Raw genomic sequence first — 27,536 nt, forward strand, 5'->3', positions numbered from 1 at the left:
CCTTAGCCCAGACACTTTCTCATTTAAGAGAGGGGACAGGAGGGCAGAGGTGGAGTGCAGGGTCCCTGTCCCCTCCCAGCTCCCACAGCCAAAGCCAGGTCCTGCAGAACTGTACCCCCAGATGCTCTTCCTGAAAGGTGGGACCTTTCAGGACAGCTCAGAAACAGAAATCAAAGGCTTTGTACTTTGTCTCAATGTGAAAACAGGTTTCAGATGCGAAAGAGCACAAATCTCTGCACATGCTTGCTTCAGTAAGGGGTCTGCCTCAGCCCTTGTAGCAGACCTTGCTCAACACTTCATGTGCATGTCCCCAGAGGCAGCAAAATTTCTGTTTCCTGTGTGTGGGAGAACAAGGACACAGCGAGCCTGTGCTAAGGTGTAATCACAGTTGGCAGGAATGGAGCTGAGCTTTGTCAGTGCGTGGTGGTAGCTGTGACAGGTTACCAGTGCTTCTCTCCCAAATCTCTGAAAGGTATCACTGCTATTAACATTTCTGCAGTCTTGGGGCTCTGGCAACTGCACTAGGTAGCTGGGTGCAAAACCCCACATGAAAAAACATTGATGCCTGGGCAGTGAGAGTGTTTGAGAATATAAAGCTACCAAAACAATGTGTCCTGGGTGATGCTGTGTAGCCAAGAGAATTTCATGTGCAGAAACATGTCTGAATAATTACTATTTAGTCATTATTTCCTATAACAGAGTGATAAAATTCAGAGACAGAAAAACAAACAAACAAACAAACAAAAAAAAAAACAGCAAAAACTGCCCAGAACTAGGAGGAAAACACTTGTTTTGTGTGTGTAAGTGTATCACAGCACATAAAAGAAAGACAGCTCTTTGCCTCACCAGTGGTTTTTGTTTTCCCAGGCTTCTGTTAGGCCAGTTCTGATGCCAGCACGACCTCTTCGTTTTGAAGGAACATGTAGCAGGGAAAAGCCCCAAGGACATCTGGGGCTACTGCAACCTCAGTGACCCATGGCCCACATCTGAGGGCATGGTTTAGATAAAATGAGAATGCCTCTGGTCCTTTTCCCAAAACTGAAACCAGTTGCCCTTCATGAGCTTGGAAAATAGTTGGAACTGCTGGTTTTAAAGCCATGCCTTATCCATTCCAGCAGCTGTGTTATGGGTTTCTCTTCTGACATGCATGTCCCCGTGGGCTCAGGTGCCTCTGGGCAGAAGCAGGAGGAGGTGGGCTCTGCAGCCTCCCCTTGGGGAGGGACTCGGTATGCCTCACAGCCAAAACTGCACTGTGGCAATCTCGGCAGATATTTCAGAGTGTCTGTCCTATCAAGAAACCACCAGGAAAGGGAAGTGGGAGGATTATTTGGGGTCTACATCTGCTGTCTTTACTGTACATCCATGGAGATGGAACTGGGGCAAAGCAGAGCTCCAGAGCAGGACTGGTTGTCTTGTGCATGATATATTACCATGCCCCAGGGGCCCCTTTCACAGCTTTTCATTTAAATATTTATCCATGGATGTATCTGGATGTGACCCCCCGTCCTTTTGTGGTGGCTGGGTGAGGAAGAGAGCCTTTGGGAGCACCGGGAGTTTCACTTGGAGCTGTGCTGATGGCTTCGCATCAGCAGCACCTGGTTAAAAAATACTTGCCTTGCTATCCTGGGATCCCTCTGGACACAGTTATTCATCACTGGTGCTTCACAGAGCGCCTGTCAGGTTGTAGATTCAGCTCCTTAAGGCTGCTGAAATGAGGCATAAATCCGTGCAGTTGTTATCCACGGCTGTCGCTCCGCTTCTCCGCCGGCTCCGATGTCACGCTGACTTGCGGAGGGGGCAGGGACGGGGCAGGGCTGTCTGTGCGAATTCAGCAAGGAGCTGACAGTGCTGTGGTACGGTTTCTCTCTAATCTGGCAAATCCCATGGATGCTCAGGGTTTTCTTTTTGTCAGAGCTGTGCCCTCTTTTCCAAGTGGAAAAGATGACATATTTAGGTCTGCTCTCCAGAAGGGCACTTTAAACTACCTACAGCTGACTGCAGTCCCCGAGTTTTCACGTGCGGAGCCACCAGCAAAAGAGTCACAGGTCTAAGGTATGTGCTGGCCTCAGCTCCAAGACATGTCTGAACAGAACTGCGGCCTGACCCCTGCAATGCTCATGCCTGGAGCAATAGGTAGAGTGATGAGAGATGCTTGTGCTCCAGACTCTCCATTTGAGGAGGGAGGCTGGCAGATGGCCTGAGGCTGTGATTAGAGCATGTAGCACACTCACTGTGCCTGCGAGTGACAGCAAAATGCTCCCTTCCCCCTCAGCCCAGGTTTTTCCTGGGTTTGTTCTTGCATTTCAGATTCTTCACTTTGGACCGGAGAGGATGCGCTTCTCCCCAGGGGCTACACATCCAGGCATGCCTCAGTTGCTGAAAGGCACAGCGTCTCACTCAGCAGATCCTGTGTGACGGTGCTGATGCTGCTACCTGGCCTCAGGTCCAGATGCAGCTGGGAGCCCTGGGATGGGAACGTGAGGTCTGTCTGCACCCAACCCTGCAGACATACCCGGGGACCCCGCGTACCCACAGTTCCCACTGCCTTCTCTGCTTGTGGAGATGAGTCCCTGAATGAGCCATCACAAGGCTTTAAATATAGCAGTTTCCTGTGGGGATGAAACCCTCTATAGCACAAAGAATTGGAGACCTTTCATGTGAATCTGAATCCAGACATTCCTCTGATGAACAAGCCCAGACTCCCACCAGTGACAGGGGCCTGATCCATGTTGTGAGGGTTTTCCCACTGCAGGAAATCCCACCTGGCCTGTGCACTTATTTTTAGTTGTGAGGGAAAACCTCTCTTTGCCTTCAGACAATGCACATCAGCGTGAATAAAAAGCTTTCCAGAAAGCCACCCAGCACCTGTTGCTTAGTGCTCAGCTGAAACACTAATCCCAAATTGGTGACTTTGCAACAGTCTCCATAGTGATTAATTGTAATTTGCAGACAGGGCACGGTGACTTGACAAGGGAAATTGGATGCAGAAGCAGGAAGACTTCTTGCTTATAAAAACTGGGGAGAGACACAATTGATTCAGTGCATCTGTTCTGTGTTATTTATTGCTGCTGCACCTCAGCCTTTCCTGCTCTGTGGAAGGGGTTTGGGCAGCACCACAGGGCTGATGCAGAGATGGAGAATTCCCTCTGTAACCCAAATGGATGAGTTCATGCAAGACAACACTTGCCTACCTGCTGCATCTGATTCAAACGTGTGAGTGGGGCAAAGACACAGGCTGACAGCACCAGAGGATGAAAATCCTTGTGGTGCTGGCAGCAGCATGTGCTGAATGTTCATCCCAGGAGATGGGGATATGACATCCCCCTAATGCCACTCACTGCCTGTAGTGTGGGACAGCTGGGCAAGGTTCTTATGAGAATGATTCAAGGATGGCCAGCTGTTATGGGGAAGAAAATTTATCATAAGACAAGTTTCCTCCACTTATTTTGTCTTTGCAAACATCTTCTGGGAGACTCCAGCATCTATCTGCACATACAGACAACTCTTCTTTCTAGCTCATCCTTTTCTCTGGGTATTTTCCGCTTCCCAGATCATGGTTGCCAGGAGAGCAGCTTGCATGGATCGTGTCATCTTCAGGGAGTCCTGTCTCATCATTATTCAGTTACCTGCAATCCTCTGATTGAAGGTGCTAAATCCCTAGCTCACAGCCAGATTAGAAAAGTGATTAGTTACCTGTGCATCCCACGTTAGAAGTATAGGATTATATGGCAATTATAAGGGATCAGACTCAGCCTATTTAAAAGGATGCTGACATCTTAGAAATATTTTTTACAAGCATTTTACACTGAGCCTCCTTACCTCAAATCTTTTCAGGCACGTTAAGTGAAATTTTGAAGTTGGTTTCTTAAAACCATTATGTTTTGTATTTCGTGCTCAAGTGATTAGGGACAAGGACGGCAAACTGCTGGCAATTACCTCAATGGCAATTGTCATTGAGGTCTCAAGTCCCAGGCAGTACCCTGGTGATGACACTGCTTAGGCCCAGGTACTGACCAGGAAACACGATAGGGCTACATGTTTCTTCCCCCATAAAAGACAAATTAACTGATGTGTTGGAGCTGCTTCAGAGTTTTAAAGATCTACTGACTATAGAATATTTTTTAACAGCTACTGATGTATCTTGAGGGTTACAGTCATGTATTCATGCGTTCTTACTATATGTAAATGTTATTGTATGTGAATATATAACCCACAGGTAAGGGTGTGTTACCTGATTCACCCAGGCTTGCACCATAATTAGCTTTTTTCTGTCCCTCAGTGTGTCTGTCTGTCTTCTCCAGTCATTTCTGCACTGCTGGCCAAGCTGAGCTGCAGCATAGAGGGATGCAAGCAGTCACAGAAATCATATGGTTCCTTGAAGTTTCATGAAAATACACAGGGAGGTAGAGGAGGGAGCCTCTGCTTGTCCCCAGAGAAGGGCTGCAGATTGCATTCAGCTTGTAACACAAGTTGGATGCCCACCATGAGCACCACAGCCATGGGCAAGCTTCAGTCAAAGCCCACGTCCCATTAGGCTCCACAGACCCCGGCCATGGGACTGGTCTGTGGGAGGCCTGGCTTGGTTACTCCCACTGCTCATGCAACTACTCTACCACTCTTTTACTTTTTCATGTAGTGATCTCCATCTCCACACCTCTAAAATGCAACCAGCTACTTCCAGCTGGCAATTACAGTTGCCATCTTGATCCTTTTCAAATCCTACAAAAAAAAAGGGGGGGGCTTTTCTTTGCTTTCTCCTTTTTTACCTATTATCTTTTTTTTAATCTTTTTTTTTTTTTTTTCTTTCTGTAATTCAGATTCTAAAAATCCTTGTGCATAACTTCTCAGTATTTCTCCCTAATCTATATTTATTGTATAAGCTACTCCCTGGGGAGCAAGTAGCTGTGAGGCTGTAAGATGCCTCCTAGGGAGGCGGGCTTTTCCTGGTGATGGGGAGCCGTGATTCTAACAGTCACGAAAAGGGAGATAAGATCAAAATTGACTAATGCCTTCTCTGTTGCTCATCAGGCCTCTAACTCAGATGCATATGCTGATGCTGACCAGCACAGGCTACAGGAAATGTTCCTAACTGGCACCGAGGCACTTCATTTAGCCCATGAAATTCGTGAGTGAAGCTTCTCTCCCAGTCAATGGGGAGAGGCAGGCTCCTGCTCTGAGTCAGCCGATGGAGGAACATGACTGAAGTGATCTGAATTGCCCTCGGCAGGAGCCGACCTGTCTCTGCTGACTGAGGGAGGCAGCTGAGTGCCTCAGTAAACGTCTTCAGAGAAGTTGCAGCTTCTATTAAAAACTGCTTCTTTAGCAACGTTGAGTCAAGTGCACTCAGCCTCCTCTACAGCAGGCCTGTTCTCCTGCAACTTTACTCCTCACATCAAGCATAGCTGTATAAACAATGCAAAAATAGCCCGTCTTGTAGCAAAAAGGCCTTCCAAAGGTGCAGTGCTTGAAGACAGGACAACGGGAAGGGGCAGAAGGAACAAGCTTTGTTTATTCTTCTTTACCTGTTTTCCAGTACTTTTCCTTCTCACTTGTTTGGGAGGGGAGAAAGGGGAGAAGGTAGGCAGGCCCTGAAAGGGCTGCTGTGAGCAGTGAGTTGCAGGGGCTGCAGGAAGCTGAGGAAGGAGAAACAGATCCCGATGGAGGAGGTCTAGTAAGGCTGAATGAGGAGGAGAGTCCCCAGGTGGTTGGTTTTGTGGCAGAGCTGGAAGGGTAAGGCTGGGACTAGAGTTAACAGCAAGACAAAGGCTGCATGAGGCCTTGAGATGAGACTGGGGTCAGTGAGGTTGCTGCAGCAGGAGTGGAAAGGGGAGTTATGGCAGCAGGGGGTGGGACTGGTGGGGCAAGAGGGCGAATATGGACCAAGGATGACCTCTAAGAGGAGAGAGGGGATTGTGTTTCTCAAGATAAGGATGTAGCAGAACCTGGAGGGAAAACTGAGAAACCAAAAACATGATTTCTTTTCACACATGAAACCAGAGTACCTTTAAGAAAGAAACACACGTACACCAACCAACCAACCAACACGCTCAAAAGCACAAATGCTATGGAAAATTCGATAGTCCTGGCAGAGTTTTCTCTAAAAAGACACGTAATGATGATAGACATGTTAGCACCATGAACAAACATCTGTCTTCTTCCTGATAGGCATCTTTTGAGATAGAAAGGGTGTGCTTCTCCCACAGCACTGGCACCCAGAAACATCTGAAACCCACACCCTTGTCTGGCCATTCCTTCCTGTAGGAAGGAGCTGCATATGCATTGAATGCCAGCAATCACTCTTGCATTACTGCAGCAACTGAAGAGAACAGCATGGGGTTTACTGGGCAATAAATGTCCAGCTGGCACATTATCTTGCTGTGAAGTGTCAGACCGATGACCCAGGGACACCGCTGTTTTACAGCAGTCATTCCCGGGGAGAGAAGCCAAATCAGCCAGGAGATCTCTCACACCCAAAGCGCAGTGGGATACCAGTCCCTGACATATCTTGCGGTACAAGTAGAACTGGTGTATTGCCATGCTTTAGGCTACAGGATCATCCTCCCTCAAATAGAGAGAAAATAGCAAAATAAATAGAAGTGTTTTCACTCAAATACCAGCTGGAAGAAATCAGTGCTGCTTCACTGAACTCAGTGGACTTAAAGTAACCCACAGCTCGCCACAGTCATGAGCCAACAGATCTGATCTTGGACTCAGGCTCTGACCCAGACTCAAACATTGGAGATTTGTTTTTATTGTTGTTTGTTTTAACTGCTTCCTTTAAGAAATGTTATAAAAACTTTCTGGAGAAAAAAGAAAAAAAAAAGGATTAGGGATGGCTCTTCTTGGATGAAGAAGGCTAATGTTTTTTTCTATTTTCGTCTTTCCCTTTGTTCTCTAATCTCTTGCTGATGCTAATGGTTCTAGTGGTATAGGTTGCTCTGTGTGCCACTTGAGGATAGAAGGACTGCTCTTATCACATGTCTAAGGTGTCACAAGGCTTGGCAGAAATCCTGATCTTCAAGGGTTGGTGTTATTTACATACATACGTCTTTATCTGTCCTTAAACTGATGGCTGAAGTATCTGTGAAAATGGTTGTTTCTGCAAGAATTTAGGAAGTTTCATGATTGACAGTTTTTAATTCATTCCTCCTCCCCTCTCCCCCCATAATTAGCGCAAATCAGGTATATAACTATATTTTACATAAAATTAATATTTACATTTTTAAAATCACGACTTCTTAGACCCTAGCTAAGAGAAGCAAATATTGTGCCAGCTAGTGGAGATACTCTCACCACTTACATGTACGTCAGGATCTGGGGGAAGGAATGAAAGGGGGTGAAACAGGGGGGTAGCTCGGGACATTGCAGCTGTGCCTGTCTGTAGCATGCAATGCTAAGGGAAAAAGAACAGTCACGGGCTGTAAACTTGCTCCAAATGAAAAGCAGACAGCTAGAGAGGCAAAATTCAAGAAAAATACATGGACAACCAGAGCAGGGCAAGATACTGCTCTGTTGCTAGGTGATAGATCTGTTATCATGCTAATGACAATAAAAGATGATACTGGTACCAATAAAGCATCTTTCATCTGAGAATTACCAAGGGTTCTCCAGACAGCAAGGCTGTATTATTCCCATTTTCCAGAGGCACAGACGGAGATGAATTGATTTGCCAAAGGTCACCTAAAGCATCGCCGATGGATTTCAGAATACAAAATTGTCCTATTTTAGTTCTGTTAGGCCAATGACTGTCATAAAACCTTTCTTTGCAAGCAGTCCCTCCCCCCTCACCTCATCAATCACCCCCATGTCCCGCTCTCCTGGGGGGACATCCTCCCCTGTCTTGTTTGTGTTTCTGGTCTTGTTTAGATTACAAGATCTTCTGGCCCAGGAGTGTGGTTTAAAAGGGACTGAAGGGCAGAGCAAATGCATGGGCCAAACTGTGCTGTTCTACATACATACCTGGCACTTCTCTGTCCTCTGGCACTGGGAAGTAAATACGCTGTGATAGGCCTGAAAGTTTCTTGTCAGATACTAGCTAGTTTGCCCCAGGCTTCTGACTTATAACAACAAATGGTGTTAAGCACCCATTTCTCCTGGATATTCTGACCAGCTGTGACTTCTGTGTGAAGGACTTCTAGGTTGCCCCCCATGACTTTGTGTTAGACAGTTATCTGCATGGAAGGCCATGAAATGCCAAGGGGCTGTATTCAGAGAAATGCAAATGCTCCTGAACCCACTGAAAAACAACTTTCTCTATCTGCACGTCTCTTCCCAATACTGGGGCTCCTTAGGCATGAATCAGTGAAGACATGAGTCAGGCGTGATTTTGTCTGTCATTGTTTCCCGTTAGAGATCGTGAGGAGCACACAAGTGAATCTAAATTCTAGCACTTGTAGGAAAACAGCATTTCTGATTTACATCTGAAGAACAGAATTTCCGTGATGACGAGGAGTAGTCTCCAATTTGCTGATGAGCTGATACAGTCTAGCAAGGACAGCGGGGCTAGAAACACAGAGGGGATGCCTACATGAGTGATTTTACTCTGAGTCATTGTTCCCTCAGGGGTCTGGGCTGTACATATATTCCACCAGGCGTTTCCTATGGTGCTTCCAAAGGTACATCCCCAGCAGTTCCCACTATATCTAAAACCCAAGCTTTTAAAACCTGTATTTCCCTTTCCTCATGTGTAAAATAGGGATGCATCTCTTTTGTCCCTGACTGTCACTGTGAAAATTTAGCTAATCTTTCTACAATTCAACAGAGATGCAAATTGCAAACGCAGTGGGTGCTAAGCATTTTAATGACTCCTCTCTCCTATTTTTCCTACTTCTCAAGTCTTGGCAATTTTTCTCAGTCTCAAGTGTTTCAGCACAGGAGGACGCAGCCCCAAAGCAACTGAAGCACAGGAGCCACACAACAGCTTTGTGGGCTTTGTTCAAATTATGTAAAAGACTAAGACAATTTAAAACCTCAGGGCATGTCTGTAAAATAGATCCTACTGGAGTGCTAAATCCTCCAAACTGATGTAAGGCTGCCACTAACTAGCTAAGAAAAAGTCCCAGCCCAGTAAAACATTCATGTGCTTTACTGGATTGGGCCTTTTTCCCCTTTCCATGGGAAAAACATTAAAAAAAATATTAAAAAAAAAAAAAGTGAAATGGCACTTTTTAAGTAAATGCACACTCTGGCCAAGTAGAGATATTAGCATCAGTGGAGCATGGAAAGACCAGCTAAGGAAAACCCTTCTGGCAGCCTCATGGCATTTGCAGTGTAAATACTGCTCATAGATTTCATGTTATGCTTGAACCTGGTTTGCAGGGGAGCCTGAAAGCCCTGAACAGGATTAACTCCTTCTAAAAGGTGGAGATGTCGGATGGATGGGTAAAGGCTGCTCTGCTTGAAGCACTCCAAAATGTTGCCTGGATGTTGCCTATCACCTTTGCAGGTGTTAGCTCAGTTCTGCAGATAACAGCTGCAAACAGATGTGGTGTCTTTGGTGAGCTGCGTCCTTTCCATTTCTCCAAAGATTGAGTGACTTATCCCCATGGAAAGACTGCTGGCAGCAAGGCTTAAGTAGGTAGCATTTTAGTCATTGAATCTGGTGAGGGAATCAGGCAATCACTTCTTCCAGCAGCTTTCCTGACTCTGGAGTTTCCAGCTTCATTGAATGCCAGTGTACACCACTCCGTGGCCCAGGGAGTGTGAAGGGGCCCGTCCCAGCTAAAGACCCTTGAGAGAGACACTTGTTGCTTTAATGTATTCCGTGAGTAGATGACATGCCTGGAAGACTCAGTCAAGGACCAGTGCAGAATTTAGGCAAAGTCCTGCGCAAATATGTGCTAGGAAGATGGCTCTTCTCTGAAGGATACTGCAGCCTGCAGCAAAAAAAAAAAAATAAAAAATAAAAAATAAAAAATAAAAAAAAAAAAATAAAAAAAATAAAAAAAATAAAAAATAAAATGGAGAGGGAAAAAGTAACAAGGAGTTAATTTTGGTTAGCGCAAAAAAAAAACATCATCTCAGCATCCAGTGGCCAGAAGTCATGCCTAGTTTCTGCAGGCCCCGCAAAAGGAAGGGTTTATGTGGGGGCTAGGAGGAAAAGGCTAAATTAGTTTTACAGAGAACTTCCCCTCAAGTACCACGGGGAAATCAGGCAGGGCCTGCTTGCTAATGCAGCACATGTAGCTCTCCTGGCAGCCTCCTCAGAGGTGGGAGACGGCCCACCAGCACCGAAGGGAGGCAGAAGGCTCGGGCAGGGCCGCCAGGCCTCGCGTGTGTGGCGTCGAGGAAGGGAGGCAGGGCCGGAGGGTGGGCTGGCTCCTATGTTCATCTCCCTCCGCTCCCCATGGGGACCGCGTAATATATCAGTCTGCTTTGCATCAAACAGCTGTCTGACAACAGCCTTCCTGAAAGCGAAAAGGAGAAAAAAAAAAAAAAAAAAAAAAAAAAAAAAAAAAAAAAAAAAAAAGCAAGAGTCCTTAAAATTCAGGCTCTGGCTCTTGCTTTTGTCAATTGTCCTTGTCAAAGCCCATTTGTCAGAGGCTGTGCTCTGCAGGCTGTCACGTCACACAGCTCAGCACCCATGGCTCCTCCGCTGTCCCACAATAACCTTCACAGCAGATGAAAGACTGAGCCTTTCTTCCTCCCCATCTCCTTGTTTTTTTTTTTTTCTTTTTTTTTTCTTTATAAAGCAACACTAATTTATTAAACCGGAATTTATACAGAAAAAGTCCTACAGTCACATGAATGTACTGGCTTCATACATGGTGATGCAGTAGGTCTAGATCTGCACTAGCGTTTTAAGAGTCCACAGCAATAACACAGAAACAAAGGATACACCAGAAAGATAATCCCGGGGATGGCATGGATTATAAAATGCTGCCACTTGTTTCATTAACTTGTGTCAGCCTCGCATGGCCACACACATGCCAGCCTGCACTGAAAGACAACTTAAGGGCATTATGGTCTCAGCGTCCCCAGCAAACGATGGCCCCTGGCAAACGTTTCTGAATCCAAATGTCTTCTGTCACCAAAGACTGAAAAATCCCTCCATGGTACATCATGCCTCTATCTGCCTCTGGCTAATTTCTGCTATCTGTTTATTATTTTTGTTTCAGATCCTCGTGTTTTTCTGAGCATGATAGGTACAACACAGGCGTAATGACATTTTCCGTGAATTCTGCATTTAACAGAAGAATGCAACATTGCTCTGGGTAGTTTGTTTGTTTGTTTGTATGTTATGATGGCGATTTGTTCCCTTGGAGGAGGAAGGATGCAAATTCCAATGGCTCACATAATTCACTGTTGTCTTTTTATTTTTTAAGTCACAAATTAAAGTGGGAGGTTCTGATACTACACACTCTTACTTTGGGTCGAGTTCCTACTAATTTATAGTTTTGTCTGTGGAGTAGCCCAGTGCAAATGGGATGTCTAACCTGGGTGGAGCCTTTCCAATTTGGCATCAGTGGATTGTGTGAAATCTCAGTGGAGAAACCTGCAGCACCATCAAGCCACGTTCCTGTTAAAATCACAGAAAGGCTTACATAAAAACTGAGGACTTGACCCAAGATGTATATAAATCACCTCATCAGAGCCAGCATTGTTGGCACTGAGTAGGAACGTGGCCTGAGCACCAGGTGGCCACAGGATGACCCTACACATGTAGGGTCTTCCCCTTTGGCTGACAAGACCAGGTATTCCTGTACTAGCACAAGGAATTAATTGCTGTGAGGGCATCTAGTCACAGAGATGTGTCTGGCCAAGCTCCTGTGAGCCAGGCTGAGTTAATTTCCTCACAGCCCTGTTTGCCTGCCAGACCCCTCAGAGCAGTGGTGGTGGGCTGGGTGGCATGCCACTCCTCAGCCACCAGTCCTCTCCTGGGGGCTGATGCAAATTGCATCAGACCAAGCGGCACAACACCTCCCCTTCTATCCCTGCAACAGGGATGACAATTTCCAGACCAGGAGCAATAAACTTTTAGATCACCCCACCACAAATGACCAGGGGCTGGCTGGAGGCAGCCTTGTTTATCAGCAATTATTTCTGGTGTAGGTTTCTTTCCCAAAGCCTCCATGTGGAAGGCTTTTGTCTTGTGCAAGGTGTCACTTCCACAACCAGGAGGTGACAAGCCCAGCATCCTCCCTGCTGTGTCTCTGCACCAGGCTCCTTCACATCCCCAGTGACTCCCAGGTTAAACTGCTGCATGCTGAGCTTTTGACAGCACTATATGGCATCAAAAGCCACAGAGGCATCTTTACCATACCAGTTTATGGTGTTCCTCCTCTAAACATCACATGTGGAAAAGCTGTTTGCTTTCTGCTCAGCAGAGGGGTTTTTAAATAAAATGGACTCTCCATCTTAAATACATCATGATGTTTGTAGGACATGTTGGTATTACAAATCCCACTTGACATGAGTCATTTCAGGTTGTAGTTAAATAAGAGTGGCTATATCTTTCCTGCAAGCATAAGTCAGTTAAATATACCCTGTGGTTACTGCTTTGAAAATGCCTTAAAATCAACTTAATCTGATCACAGTCGTGACAGTCACATCAGAACATCCAGCTGCAGAGCACGCCTGCATGGAGGTCAGTCCCTGCACATCACTGGCAGCAGGACTTGCCATAAAGAGAGGTGGGCTGCCTTTCTGAAGCCACTGCAGCAGCCCCCCTAGCCCTTGAGCTGCTCTCACTACTTCTCAGGCTGCTGGCACAGAAGCAGATGCTGATGCCTTCACAGAGACATGTCCAACACCACCGGTGTCCAAACACAGGACAGAACATCTCTGCCTTGGACTCACACCACATGTTTGAGCTATAAGATGTGCTGTTTCCAGCCATGGATCCAGTCCCGGTGCCTCAGCCTCCCCAGCATGCAAACTACACCCTAGCCCCAACTATGAACCTTTTCCTTTACAGTTTACTTCTTCCAGAGCTCTGCAAAGACAGCTCAAGACACAGAGAGGCTTTGTGAGAGTTTCAGAGCAAACTGCTGTTTTTCCATAAAGAGAAAGAACTCAGGTCATAGATCTTTGCAGAAAGAGCAAGTTCCCCCAGTGCTGGGCTTCTCGGTTTCCCTCCGACCTCCCTCCGGAGGCTCGGGTTGCACGCTGGAGCCTGAGCACCAGGTTCATGACCTGTCTTCTCAGGTCCTGTACATTTGTCTCTCCTTGCTACAAAAGCCAGCTCAGCCATAATGGGGTCCCTTTAGGTCCCCCTGGGGGCCCTTGCATGCCCAAACGTCCCTGAGTGACCTCATTTTGGACCCCCATGCATACCCTCCCCATGGGTCTGGGAGCCCCATTTCAGCTCCATGCTGCCTCCCAGGCCCTGCCCCAGCCAGTCCTAGCTCACTCACTGGGCTTCATGGGTGGGCCAAATGGGAATTATTTTACCTGTTGGCAGGGCTAGTTTGATCTTGGAAAACACATTGGGAGAGCTGGCTTTCAGATTTGTCATTTTTCCTTCCACACTGTTCACTCGCTTGCAAACAAGCTCCTACTTTTCCTTCCCTTTCAAAACTTAGTTACTAAAAAGGGGAGAAAAGTTGCTCATAGGATAGGGTATCTAATGCAGAGAATGAGCAAAGCCATTTGTTATCATCTCACCAACACTGTGTCACAGGCTGGGTAATACAGAGGATGCTAAAACCCATTCAGCTCTGATGAAGTGTATAACAACTTCCAGAATCACCACTGATCATCTTTCTATTATCTGACCCCCTTCTGGCAGGTTTAGAAAACATCACAAGCACTACAACTATGAGCATAGCCCCACAAAGTATTTTGTTACCTTCCCTTGGAGCCCTGTTCCCCAACAAACACTGCAGAACCAAGAGACAAACACATGCTGATGATGTTTATAAGCACAGCAAAATCTCCTTCCTCATTAAACAGCTGAAGCAGCGTCCCAGTTTCCTTCCAGCTGCTGCAATCCCCTGTCACTAAAGGCTACCAAATCACACGAGTCTTTCTAGAAATCGTCAGGTGGGATTAATCCCAGCCCCTCTAACCACTGCCCTGGCTGGGGGCTGAGCTTCCTCCAGCCAGGGTCACCTCAACATTGCCCCTGGTTCTGATCAGCTCCAGGGCTTGAGGCCAGAGTATTTATACTCTTGCTGTGGGGGATTCCTCCTGCCAAATGTTTCACACACCAGCATGGTTTGTGCACTGCAGAGCAAGCTGGAAGCCAGTCAAGTCCTCTGTTCATCTTCCTGGAGCAAGAAGCAGCACACTGTCCACCTGGCTCTGTCATAGTTCATGCTACTGTGGCTCACAGGGAGGAGAGCCTGTGGGATGGCTGGACCCTTTCCAGTGCCTTTTGGTGACACAAGGTACAGCCACAGCTTTCCCTCCCCTCTCTGCTCCCACTGTTCTCCTGCAGCAGGCTGGTAGCTCAGGCTGGCACGTGGCTATTGCATGGCTTCAAAGGGATTGTGCCAGCATTGTCCTCTGAGAGCCCCACAGGCACCTACAGCAAACCTGATGAATTTGCAACATCTTTATGCTCCTGCTGCCTCCAGCAGCAGGCTCGCTGCCCTACAATTGCTCTGTGTCTACCACAGGGGAGAATATCAAACAGTCCTGGTGGGAAGCCACCAAGAGCAGTAGGAAGACGAGCACAGTCCTAGCATCATTTTCCTTGTTATGCTCATAGCCAGCCTCTTTCATTCACCAGCTAATTTTTAATGGCTGACATTAGGGTCATCTATAAAACTGGGCACTGAGCAGACTTTCTGCACATTCATGACTCTCTCTGAGGGTCTTCTTTGTCCAATGAGTAAAGTCTATTGTTCAGAGAGTGTTTACTGAAGAAGTAGCTGGTCACTCTAGAAAAGAAAATTCATTATTCCATTCATTTAAATTATTAAAATTATTTATGAAGCCTTAGGCTCGTAAATGACAAACATACAGCCAAAAAATTGTGTTTTCTCTCATGCAACTCTCATCTTGTATGACACACAGATCCATGAACATTACTTCTTGGGAAAAGTGGAGTGTGTTTCTACTATCATCATGATCATCTAAGTCACAGAATGGCATTTGGTTGCTCCTAAGTGTGTTATAAATATAGCCACCTGCAAGGTCCCAGAGCTGATCTGTGGATTTTCCTTCGGCTCACAGTAGGAAAGAGGGGCCAGCAGAAACTCTGAACCCTGAATTCCCCTGGAGTCTGGATGCATTTATGACCACTGATGCAATTGCACTCTCTCTTTCACTGTACATACAGAAAGAGCTAGACGTAGACTCCAACCCCAAGCTCTTCTCAGACCCTCTCCTATTGAGGCTAAGGGTGTAAATCCACTCCTAAAAATAAATAAATAAATAAATTTGATTAATTAATCAATTAATTTAAAAATACTAAAAAAATAAGCTTCAAACTCCAAAAGTCAAATGTAAGCGTTCTTCTGGCATGGAGTCCCTGGATGAAGTGCTAAGGTAGAAGAGCAAGATATGATGCAGTACCAAGTGATTGCTGGCATTTGGCTGCATTGTTGAGTGAGTTTCACATAAGTCTATTTAAACCAATTCCATTGGGAAACAAAGATCATTAATTTGTCCTTCTGTACCTGAGGGGAAGAACTGATGGAGCCGCTCTGAATCACAGCTCAGTGGATCTCCTGTCATTGCCGTGCTGAAGAGTGGATTAAGACCCTACCAGTCTCTGAAGCCTAGTCAAGACACACTTACAAGATGGCATCTTACAGTGAAATTCATTTTGACATATATATATTTATTTATACAACTATATATACATATACATATATGCATACGTATATATACACAGACATATTAAGGGGAAATGAAAATACTCCATGTCAGCTTCTTACAAAAGGACGCGTTAATTCACATATGAAAATCTCCTGGCTGTTCAAGTGAAGCCAGGATGCTGACTTAAAAACCCACCCCAAACAAAGAAACTCTAGCAGCTCTTGAAAAGTCACAGACGCGGTCAAAGGCCCTCATGTCTTATTATTTCCACACACACGTTCGTAATTTCACTGGGCCAATTGCTTTTGATTGATTTCACTTCTCTGAGACACCACACATCTGGAATTATTCAGGACGTTACTGTATATAATGTTATGCTAGAATAATTGTTCCATTTAGCTTTATCCCCTCTGCTTACAAAATCTTAGAGGAACTTAAAATGCTCTTAACATTTGTGTGTGCACATTGGTCTGTTTGGTTTATGAGTCTGAATGACAGCATGAAAATGACACGCGTGTAATACTTAACCAAAGGCTGACTCTGTACACACAATTCAGGAGAATTCAGATTTAATACTCTTACAGCATTGTTAATGTTCTTTAGGTATATGTCTTCTTATGATCCGTGCTTTGATATCCTCATTTGCACAGCCCAAGATCTGGTGCCAGGATTCAGCTCTCTGAGCTCTGCAAGCCTTTGCTTGCTGCGTTAGGGACTTACTGTAAGTAACAGCATTGCAGATCCACCCCGGGATTGCACGCTGTGTCCTGTCCAGCTTGCCTGTCAAGGAGGTTAAGGAAAAAATGTGCTGTTTTAATAGACAATGATGCATAACTCAGCTTATTTATAGAAGAACAGGAAAAGGAAGATACAAAATACACAGAACAAATCTCCTATGGTGACGTAGGGTTAACTTCTGCATAGTTAGAGCTGAACTGGCCGGAAGGAAAAGGGTGTTTGCACTTGCTATAGATTGTGTGTGGTGAATGAGGGTGATGTCAGGGTACTTGTTTGGTATGTGTATTAAGGGAAAAGAGATTGCTCACGCCTTGCTATGGGAAATGTTTGGATTCCCTAGTCTGTTTTTCTGAGTGTGTCTTTGGAGGACAGGAAAACCTGCCTGAGCTCCAGCTTTCATCATGGAGAGAGGTGACCAGATAGTTTAAAAAGAGTCCTGAATTTGTCAGAAAAGCTGGCAAAAAAGATGAGAGAAAAGTCTGTCAATGGAATATCCACTGTTTTTTTCACCATGGCATGGTCACTATTGCTTTTGATTTCTAAGGGACTACCAACTATCCCACCTCTAAAAGCAGTGTGAGTAAAAACTTTGTGTTATTTATAATAGTTTGGTGAAGAAAGAATGTCTATGAAGTCTCTTAGGAGATATAAATTGTTACAATTCTGTCAGTGTGGAAGAGGAGCCATGCCAAGTGAGGACATGCCAAAATGTTAAAGATTTCACTAACCATTGCCAGTTGCATTCTGGATTTTTTCTTCTTCCAAATTTAACCCAGTCACGTTGAAAATTAACACATATTTATAGTGGAAAGGATTTCCTAAAAGGCCAAGGTGATAGCTCTAGCATACTTCTGACAGGCATATTTTTGCTAACAATGTTTTGTACAACCATGTAACACAGAAATTGTTCCTACTGTACCCTTAAGAACTTATGCAAAGTTGAGGCTGGTTTAAGATGCACTGCTCGTGCCATGTTTTCACAATGCAATCTGTGCTGCTTTTTGTAAGGTGAGTTTGTTTGCAAAGCCCTGCCCGTTTAGCTGAGACCTGGGCTGGCTGGAGACTGGATTTGTGTGACAGGGACTCCTTCGTACAGCTGAAGTTACATTAGTGAAAATGTATTTTATGGCTTCTAAATAATCATTAGGGATGCACTGGTGGTTATGGGCACCTTTATGCCAGTACAGCTACATCTGTGTTAAGGACTGTAGAAATGCCACTATTTTGGCAGAAAGTGCACTGCTCATCAAAACTGTATTACCAGAACAGAAGGCAAGCATCCAGCAGCCATCAGGCTCTTTGCAGCTGATGGGCTCTCCCAGAGCAAATTGATGAAGCACAGGAAGAGGAATTATCCCTTTTTTTTTCTTGCCTCTATTTTGAAAGGATTTGATTAACATTTAAATAAAAAGTTAAGCAGTTGCCCTGTGTTGTATATCATGCACATTTGCAACCACCTCCTGTTTAAGTTAGTTGACTGTTCAACCTTTTGCCTTTCTTTTTTATAGTTCTCTTGGTAGCTTCCTTACCTCATTAGGCTTTTGAATTCTGAAATAAAAACTCAATGCTTGACTTCTCTGTCCCGGGTCTGTTTTTAAAGCCCCTTTTGAGGACATTAAATCAAGATCAGAGCCAATAACGTTCTGCTTTAGGAGCACAGAGTGACTATTTAAGGTGTTTGGGACCTCCATATGATCATTTATCATAACATTATTCCAGTTCAAATGCTTAATTATAGAATATTTTCAAATCCCTTTCCAGAAGCTCTATAAATACCTCAGCAACATCTAAAGACCAGTTTGTCTGCCAATAACTAAAACTGTCTTTTCATACAAACTAGCCTTTTCTTTCTCCTCTGCTAACACGTCTGTGTTTTGCAAGTAGGAGCCCATAAATGTTGTGTCCTTTCTTCGGTCAGCCTTTGCTGGGTGCCACTAGGGGCTGAGCATCATGCTTTGCAGACTTTGCTCTGTTTCTCTCTCACTCCTCCAAGGTGGAAGGCAAAGGACCTTCAAGGCAGGGAAAGGTGGAGATTGAAGTTTCTCCCTGTCCTCCTCCATTTGTGCTTGTCTCTGCTGTCCTCACCACTTCCTCATCACTTAGTTCCTCATCGCTTCCATCCAATGGGTGCTGCCATATGTGAAACGAGGGCACAGCACACTGGAGGAAGACGCACCTACCTGATGGTGTTGCTCTCAGTCACAAGAAGAACAAGACAGTGTTGGACAAGGACCCCACAGATGTAAAGCTAGGAAAGGGAAATACTTCCCCATTAACACACATTCTGCCAGAAGAACACAATGCCATAAGTATGACTGGGGCAGAATTTTTGCTATGAGTCTAAACCATGAGTCAGACATGGAAAATAGCCATCGGTATCCCAGAAAAGATTCTGGAAAACATTGTAAAACATTTAGGATTCACCACCTTGGTAAACTGCCCACCCTCAGCCATGTCAGCAGGGATTTCAAGACGCTTTTACTTGAAAACCAGTGCCAGGGGGAGGCATTTTGGGTTTATATGCAGGGTGACTTTTTCCTTTCTCTTTCCTTCCTATGCAAGCATAATGGAAATCTCACACAAAGTATGAAAACAAGATTTTTTCTTCCCTTTCCCAGAGCACTGCAGTGAGGGAACCTGTATGCTTTGTGGCCTCAGGGCATTTGGTCCCCCTTTGGCCCCTTTCTGAGGTGGCTGAGACCCCACATGCACCTGGCTGCTCAAGCCCCACTGAAGATGTTCAGTGGTCAAAGCAAGTTGTCTTAAACCCAGCTTCATGGACACTAGCTCTGCTGGACTTACTTGTTTTCACTGTCTAGAGCACTGGAAAGCAACTTAAAAGCAGACATTTAACACATGGATGAGTGATATTTATAAGACTCTGTGTGAGACTGGGGCAGAGCCATGTATATATATTGGCAAATAGTAAATTCATTGAAAAATGTGGCCTCAGTGTTTCTGGAACCATCAGTGGCTTTAGAACTGTTTGGGCTGGAAGTACATTTATTTTGGGAAAAGATTCATAAAACTGCCTGCAGGCTGGGAGATGGGATTCAACTCTCCTCAAACAGAGGAAGGAAAAGAACTAAATTTACCCGCAGCCCAGTGAGTCCTTTCAGCTCTGGGATGGTGAGAAAAGGGGGATGTTTCTTCTTACAGTTGTTAATACCCTAGCTTTTCATTTTGTTTGCTTTTCTTCCACAAGCCCAGAAATCAGCATTTTGCTGAGGTTAAATGGGTTATTTTGTGCAGAAAAGAATGTTTTCTTCTTTTTGTTCTTTTTTTTTTTTTTTTCCCCAGAAAGAAGGGAATTTGAAAATCTTTCATAACTTAGTTCAATCCAGAGGGATTTTCAGTTGATTTGCTTTGTTTGGCTGATGTACTGAAAAAAATCACTTTTATTTTCTTAGCCCTAAGCAGCGTTCAGTGAGCTCTTTGGCAATGCTCTGTATCTAGTCTCATCATTTAATAGTGAATCTGAAGAATTAAAAAGATAAAGGAGCACTTTTCTCTTTCAATTATATTTACAGTTTAATTGCCAATCCTCTGCCTTTGACAGCTTTGCATACCTTTAGCTGGTACAGTTGTGGCTGCACCCCTCCAAAAAACACACAGATAACATTTAACATACTATGCAATGTTTTCCTGCTCAGGATAATACAGACTCCAGATCAGACCTAAAATTAATATAGGTGTCTACTCTGAAATCCTTATCACATGACAGTAGTAAAGTAACAAGAAACTGGAGTGGCACCAATTATGAAACCAAATCAAAATTTCTATCATGCTCGAACACCAACAAAACACTGAGATTTTCAAGGTGATGTAGGGTAAGTTGAAACCATTTGTAGAAAAAGCGTGAGGTTAGAGTCAAGTATTCACACCTTCAGTTGGTGAATCATAGCCCTGGCTCTGGGAAACTCTGACTTCCAAGTGAAGTCAAGCAAGTCATAGCAAGTGACCATACTTACAGGGATGGCTGCATCGCCTACCTTGGCAACATAGTCTAAAATCTTTAAAATGTGATTGTAACCCAGGGCAAAACTGAGCAGTGGGAGGTGCACCTGGATCTCCATGGCCTGGGAAGGGTCCTGCAGTGCCCTGCAGGGTACATCTCACCTCAGCTGGAATCAGATTTTGGCAACAGTGCAAAAGCGCTACAAACCTATACACACTTACCCAACTAATACTGAAAACAAGAAGAATAAATAAAAACTAAAAAAAAAATAATCTAATAATCCTTCCTACTGCTCAGAAGATGTCAAGCTGCTCTGCTTAAAACCTTGGTGGCAGCTAAGGGAATGATACTGAAACCTCACACCCACCGCACTCCAACCCCACAAGCATTTTAAGATGGGGTTAAAAGTTCAGTGTGTGAGCAGGTCCTACTGATGCTGAGCTCCTTTATTTTGTAATTCTCGAGATGCTTTTACTCACCTTTCTGAGAGTCTAATGCCAAAATTTCTCCTAGTGGCATGACTTAGCAGGTGTGACTCTCTCCTGGGCTTATTTGTGGTCTTTTTAGTAATTTGCTGTGATTTTTCTGGTCAACTGTGTTGCACCTGGCGGGTGGAATACATCATCCCACAGACTGTAGAAAATGAGAGAGATGTTTGTGCTGAGCTGCAGAATAAAGAGAAGAAATAACCCTTGCTAGAAAGCCAAAATATGAGTGTGCTTGAGTCAAGGATGACACCATCTCCTGGCCCTATTTCGACTGGCTCTTTTCCAAGACCACCCACTTTCAATCCTTGGTCTACATAATTGGCCAGCACCCAGCAGACTTGCTTTAAATCTTTGCCCCTTTTGGTTCCCCAAACCTCTGCCTGACAAACAGCTTTAAAATTCCCATCAATAACTCTGCACTTAACCATAACAGTGCATGCAGGTTCCCTTTCTCACATGCGCTAGAGGACCTGGAAAGAGCACAGGTAATAATTCAAGCACCATCCATTTTGGTGGTCCCCTCACACCTCCAAAAGAGGCCCCCCGGGTTGTGCTGGGGTCCAGAAATACCACCCGATAAGCAGCGACTTTCTGAAAGGCTCCAACTCTGCATGCTCACTGCAAAACCTTTCTGTGTGGTGAATAAACTCCTAGAAAAGATGGCAAAGCATGCAATAGAAGATGCGGGGTGTCCTCTATTGCTGTATCATTGTTTTTGCATGGCTGGGAGCCACCCTTGCACACCATGGGGAGGCAGGAGGCAGCTCCCGGGGCCTGGCTGCTGCATGGCAGCACAGGGTGAGGCTGGGCATGAGGCTGGGTTTCAAACTTCTACCACATTCAGTTAAGTTCAGGATTTCATCTTTTGGGTTTTCTGCCCAGAAAATATGTCTCTGTCTTTCTCTCCATCTCAGTATCACTGCACTAACATATGCTGGGAGACACGAGTGTACTGCTCAGCATACTGTGGTGACTTCGGGGATGTCTAGTCACCTAATTGCAATTAAACAGTAATTTCCATTTCTGCTTAAGCACATTCAGTGTATAACTACATACCTACAGTCAAGATTCCAAGTCCTATGGTGACTTTTAGATAACTTTAGTTTATTCCCACGTGTAAGAGTTCCAGGACTGAGACCTGTATAGACACAGAAACACTGAAAATGCAAGCACAGACTTAAAATACTGTCTGGAAGTTTTACTGCTGTTTTTGTATTAGCTTAACGTAACTCTGTATTCAGAACACATATGAGTTTGTGGGATGTAAATCTCTTAAAGTTGCTGACTGAAGAAGGGATCCCTCATACTCATCCTGTTGGCTATTTACTGGAGGCTTTAAATTGTAGGCAGAAGAGATTTGGACCAAAGTTATTTAAAGTTTCACTGGAAAAAAAAGTTTTTTCTGTTGAATATTCACTTAATGAAATAAGCATATACAGTTTCAGGCTATTGTTACTGCAGAAAACTTTCCTTGACAGCCCAAACTCTCCTTCTCCAACCTCCTTTCCTTTCAGTACTGGCAGAGACTAGAAGAATTTGGTACAGCCTCATATCTTTATCCAGCTGTGAGTTTGTCTGAAGGACAGCACGTCATCACTTTAAATCAGGTATGCATAATTCCTACCTATGAGCTGTGAATTTATTTTTTGTCCAGCCATGATAGCAATTAATAGCATACTGCTAAGGAAGTCTTTCTGGTTAGTAGCATGAGGAAACTGTAAAGACGCAGCTGGGATCCCGGTAACAGCTTTTATTGGGTAGGTATATAAACAAACACAGCTTAGCTCCATCTGCAGCTCTGAGCTGTGGTGCCTTCCATGGTACAACACTGGGAAATGCAGCAGGAGGTCCAAAGACGCCATGAACCCCACTCTGCAGTGCAGGACTGTGCCCAGGAGCTGCTGGGATCAGGTCCCTGTAGCTCAGTGCTCATCCGGGCTGGCTGTACCAGGTCCTGAAGTCTCTCAAGGCTTCAGGGTGCATGGAGACAGATTTCCAATGTTGTAGGGTTCAAGTTCAAGCAAAGCAATGCCTAAGCCCCTTGCAGTCCTAAATTAAAATAGGGTTAATGTTGAAGGAGCAAGAACATTTTACATACATATTCAAGCACAATAATATGTCCAAATTTGGCCTGAAGAAGGAGAGAATAGCTGCCTCCGCAGGGCTTTCCCATGTGGGCTTTGCTGGGTAGTGAGGTGACTTCAACACAAAGGCAGGGGATGAGGTTTTTACCCCACTAACACCATCCTGCCTGGAGGAAAGTAGTGGCCTTGTGCAGCCACTTTCTGCTGCCACTGTCCCTAATGGATGTTTAGGCAGCATTTTTACTGAAACAGACACTTTCTTATGGCATTCCTTGCAGGCGGACACAACCAGACATGAAAAGGGGCTTTTGAGGAAGAAAGAGTGAACTTATGTCAATATGAACTTTGGAGTTATTTTTGACATATTTTTTTTAATTAGAATAAAATGGGTTATGAGTTGCCTTTTGGAAATGCGCTATCTTTCTACATACTCGCCTAGAATTTGAGTGGAAAAAGAAAAAAAAGAAAAAAAAAAAAAAAAAAGAAAGAAAAAAAAAATCATGATGCTTGTATTTTACCGAGGTCAAGTTTCTACATAAAGGAGAACAGTGTGAATGATATATATGTAAACAGACGGCATTCCCTATGTATGGACCTTCAAGTCCGGGAAATTAATGACAACTCAGAACCCCATTCCTCTCCAATTTCCTCCGCTAATGCACACGAACCAGTTGGAGCGCACAATTAGGAGAAGGCTGCCTGTTTCCAATTAGGTCAGAAGAGAGGACCTGCCTCTTTCCTAAATGAATTGCAGATAAAGCTTGCCAGGAGTGGGCCTCCTTCTGTCCATGCTGGCATAAATCAGGGACAGCAGCAGCAGCCTGCACCATCACATCGGGGCAAAGCGGGGTCCAGCCTGCCCCACGTGTGCTGCCTGCCTGCCCCAAGGGTCCCATCCTGCTCTGGAAGGGTGGCCACGGTTTGGTCTGACTGGCTTTGTCCTCTTTTTTTTTTTTTTCTTTTTTTTTTTTTCCTACCATTTTCCACCATTCCTGGGTTTATAATGCTTAACACATCTGTATTTCATTCCCTGCCTTCAGTCTGGAGGGTCGGTGTGGGGGGAAGGTGGTCTCGCTTTCAAAATCCTTGTCAAGAAAATGAAGGCGCTGGAGCAATTTGAAGGAGAATGGCAAGTTATTTTTGTTGACGGGATTTCAACAAGTAACAGTTCTGGCTAATTACACTGTAATTGAATTGGCATGTTAGTACGGACTTCGAGGGACTCTCTTTAGTTTTTTATCCATTACAAAGGGATTTTGAAATATGGGCTGTTTTGCTTTAAAAAGAGAAACAAAGGAAATAAAATTGAGCAATTGAATTAATTTGCTCAACTCCCTCAGGCCCAGGCAACAACAGTTACCACTGGAAAACCAGATACTCCCATATGAGGAGCACTCAGAGAAGCTGTAGGAAAGCAGACCAGGGTAACTGGGCGCTGACTGCTCAGCATTAGCTGCAGCCTGGTTTCCCCTACCAGTCATGACAGAGGTTTTTTCTGTCCTTTTGATGACCTAAAACCCTTGTTTCACAGTAATTTCTTCATTATTATTTTGAAAAGGAGAGAAAATATCTGTGTATTCATATGGGAAAGAAAAATCTCAGTTTCAGATCCAGATTAAGGAGAATTTATAAAAGTTCAGCCTTTCTTCCTCTTCCCCCTTATATTTCAGAAGTGAGGCCAACTGGTGCTTCAACCTAATACTGGGAGAAACATTTCCTCTTGTCCAGGATGTTCTAAAATTGTCCAATCCTCCTTCTGCAGCATCTGGTATGGGTCACTTCTGGCAGTCAGGCTATAAAAGATGATTCTGAACCTAAAGAAATGATAGAAAAGCTCTGTTTGTATGACAATGTATCAACATTGTTTCTATAAAGTGCATGCTCTACAGTACAGTAAAGTTTAATTTGACTGCCTGTAGGTGTTCAGCTTAAACCTCATGCACAAGAACAACATGTCTGTACTTTGGTTAGTACATGTCCACACAGTATAGGAGACCTGCGTTATACTTTCCTTTAATAATAAATACATTCAGTGAGGCTTAAAAATACGACGTCAAAATCTGCACAGACTTCCAGCTTCCCTTACAAGGTACTGTGGTTTTAATGTGACAACCTTGTAGATACAACACAGTATGCTGATTTAGCCTTTTCCTTAATTGCCTCCAATGACATGGTCTCCCAGAGGCTCTTTTACACAGTAGGTGCTTCACTTTCCGAGTTAAATGCCACCCAACATAATCTCAGAGGAAACAGTGCATTTATATTGAAACAATCCCAGGTGAAAGCATGGCATTTCTTTCGTCGTGACATACAGTAAAATGCTATATTTGCAGAAGAGAAACTGCAAAAGCTGTGGCATGGTTGCACTTAGGGTTTGGACATGCTGGGGACCTGTCCCTGTCCTTACCCAAAGTGCAGTAGTGCCTGCAGTCCCGAGCTCTTGAGCCCACAGCCTGGCTTCACCCTGCTGCAGTAGGGCCGTGATTCAGTGGGGCCGACCTGACTGATCACTGAGGTACCAGGGTGTATCACACACAGCTCACACACTGCTCTGTCCAGCTCCCCCTCACAGTACTCAATGTTGGCATTAAATCTGACGTGAACTCCTCTGCAAATGATGGATGGAAGGGAAAGAAAGGGAGCTGGGGCCTTTTGTGTGAGTTCATGTTCAATGACTTAACATGGCTCCTACGCTGAGTGCCAGTGCAAAGAGTCTCTGAAAACACATTCAAAACACATTTTAAGGGCCTCAGAGGTGCACAGGCCTTTTGTGGATCCTCTGCATGGGGTGAGCTTCATGATCTCTGAGTTATCCCTAGAAAAACAGCGACTAGACATAGCCCTCAAAACACTGCGGCGTTGTTATTACAGCGGGATGTATGGTGCAGTTTGATGTATGCATCCACTGATAGCAGTGGAAAAACTTCCATTCAATGGAGTGGGCTCGAAGCCAGGCCCACAGTGAAGCCTTGTCTGTAGCTGTTACTGTGATGGTGGATTCTATAACAACTGTATCATAAAACACTTTACAAAAGAGTCATGAACCCTGGGAAAGAGTAGGGCTTACAGAGTCTATTTAAACAGAGGAAGTTGCTCAGTGACTTGGCAGCAAAGCATGACCCCCAGTTATGGGTAACTGAAGCCAGCATCAGAGAAACTACATAAGCAGATAGTTAATATCAAGGCTCACATCTTTCCAGTCTGTTACTGATTCTGAGCTGGGCAGAGAGACGGATAAGAGGAAAATAAAAGTGATGTGTGATGAGGGTGACAGCCCTCTGCATGCAGAGAGCCCAGGCATAGCTTTTTGCAGTCTGTCAGGTCACCACTTGAAATTGCAATTTTGGTGAAATTAATAGCTAAATTCCTCTTCACTTCAGTGGGGCCTGAGTTTCCCATTTTGGACCAATAAAACGTCAAAAGGTGAAGTAAAGTAGCAATCGCAGAAAGAAAGAATGCAAACATAAATAGAACGGGGATGAATTAAGAGCTAACAAATATTCTCTCCCAGTCATGTGGAAGATCTGGAAGAAAAACACAGTGTAAGGAATAAGTTAATCCCCAGGTTTCTGGTTTTGGATGATAAATAAATGTCTGAATAAAAGGAGAAAGAGGAAATGAGAGGCAGAAGCACATAACTTTTCACTCAGAAGGGTCTGAATCTTGGCTAGGAGAGGGATATAGCGTAAAATCATTTTCTTTTATTCTCAGGCCAAGGTTTGATGGAATGGAGGCTTTAGTGACAATATTGCCTTAAATAGGTTCCTTTCCTGGCCTCATATTTCCACTCCTGAGCAGCAGCACACTGTTCCCGTATTTCATTGTTACAACTGTTTGTGGAACCATGCTGTAAACACACTCAAATAACTGATGGGTTAAAAAGGAAAAGCTCTAGGAGAATTTGTTGGCAAGATGGTGACGCTGTCAGCCCCGGAATGGGCGTGGGCTTGGTGGCACCAAGATCACAGAATCACAGAATCACAGAATCACAGAATTTCTAGGTTGGAAGAGACCTCAAGGTCATCGAGTCCAACCTCTGACCTAACGCTAACAGTCCCCACTAAACCATTTCCCTAAGCTCTTGATCCATGTTTAGATGTTCTCTGATTAGCTGGGAAAAGCAATCTTCCTTCTACCCATTCTCCTTACTGCAGAGGAAGGTTTCATTTGCATGGTGTGGTTAGGGCAATGGGTTTGGTACATTGCCTTGCACAAGCTGTAAACTTGATTCATGTATCTTATTTTCCCTTCTCATGCACCAACCCTCCTTTTTGCTGTGGTTTGTTCCTCACTTTCTCCACTCCAGGCTTCTTCCAAATCCATCACTAAATACTTTTTCTTCATTTGGCCCAGTTTTGCTTCATCTGTACCAATTTTAATATTTCTGATATTAGTATCTGGGTGATATGTTGTTCTTGGCCTTGCAAGGTCCTATTCCCCAACGACTCCCCGGTGCATCCCTCTGGTTATCTGTGATTGTGGGCCATCACTAATTAACACCTCCTTAAATAACCTGAGAAATCCAGACACCACTTATGGACAGTATCTGCAACTTTTGCC

The 27,536-nt window shown here is 44.6% G+C and overlaps 1 long non-coding RNA gene across 1 annotated transcript; it reads right to left on the minus strand.

The window, feature by feature from the left end:
* Window positions 1-8,321: 8,321 nt before the first annotated feature.
* Window positions 8,322-13,846, minus strand: LOC311446106. Its single transcript, XR_014698756.1, has 2 exons — window positions 13,790-13,846; window positions 8,322-9,875 (listed from the first exon to the last, which is right to left on the minus strand). It is a non-coding gene; the product is annotated as an uncharacterized lncRNA (long non-coding RNA).
* Between the last annotated feature and the right edge of the window lie 13,690 nt (window positions 13,847-27,536).

This window comes from Aythya ferina (assembly GCF_964211825.1).
Source record: "Aythya ferina genome assembly, chromosome: 1".
Lineage (NCBI taxonomy): Eukaryota > Metazoa > Chordata > Aves > Anseriformes > Anatidae > Aythya > Aythya ferina.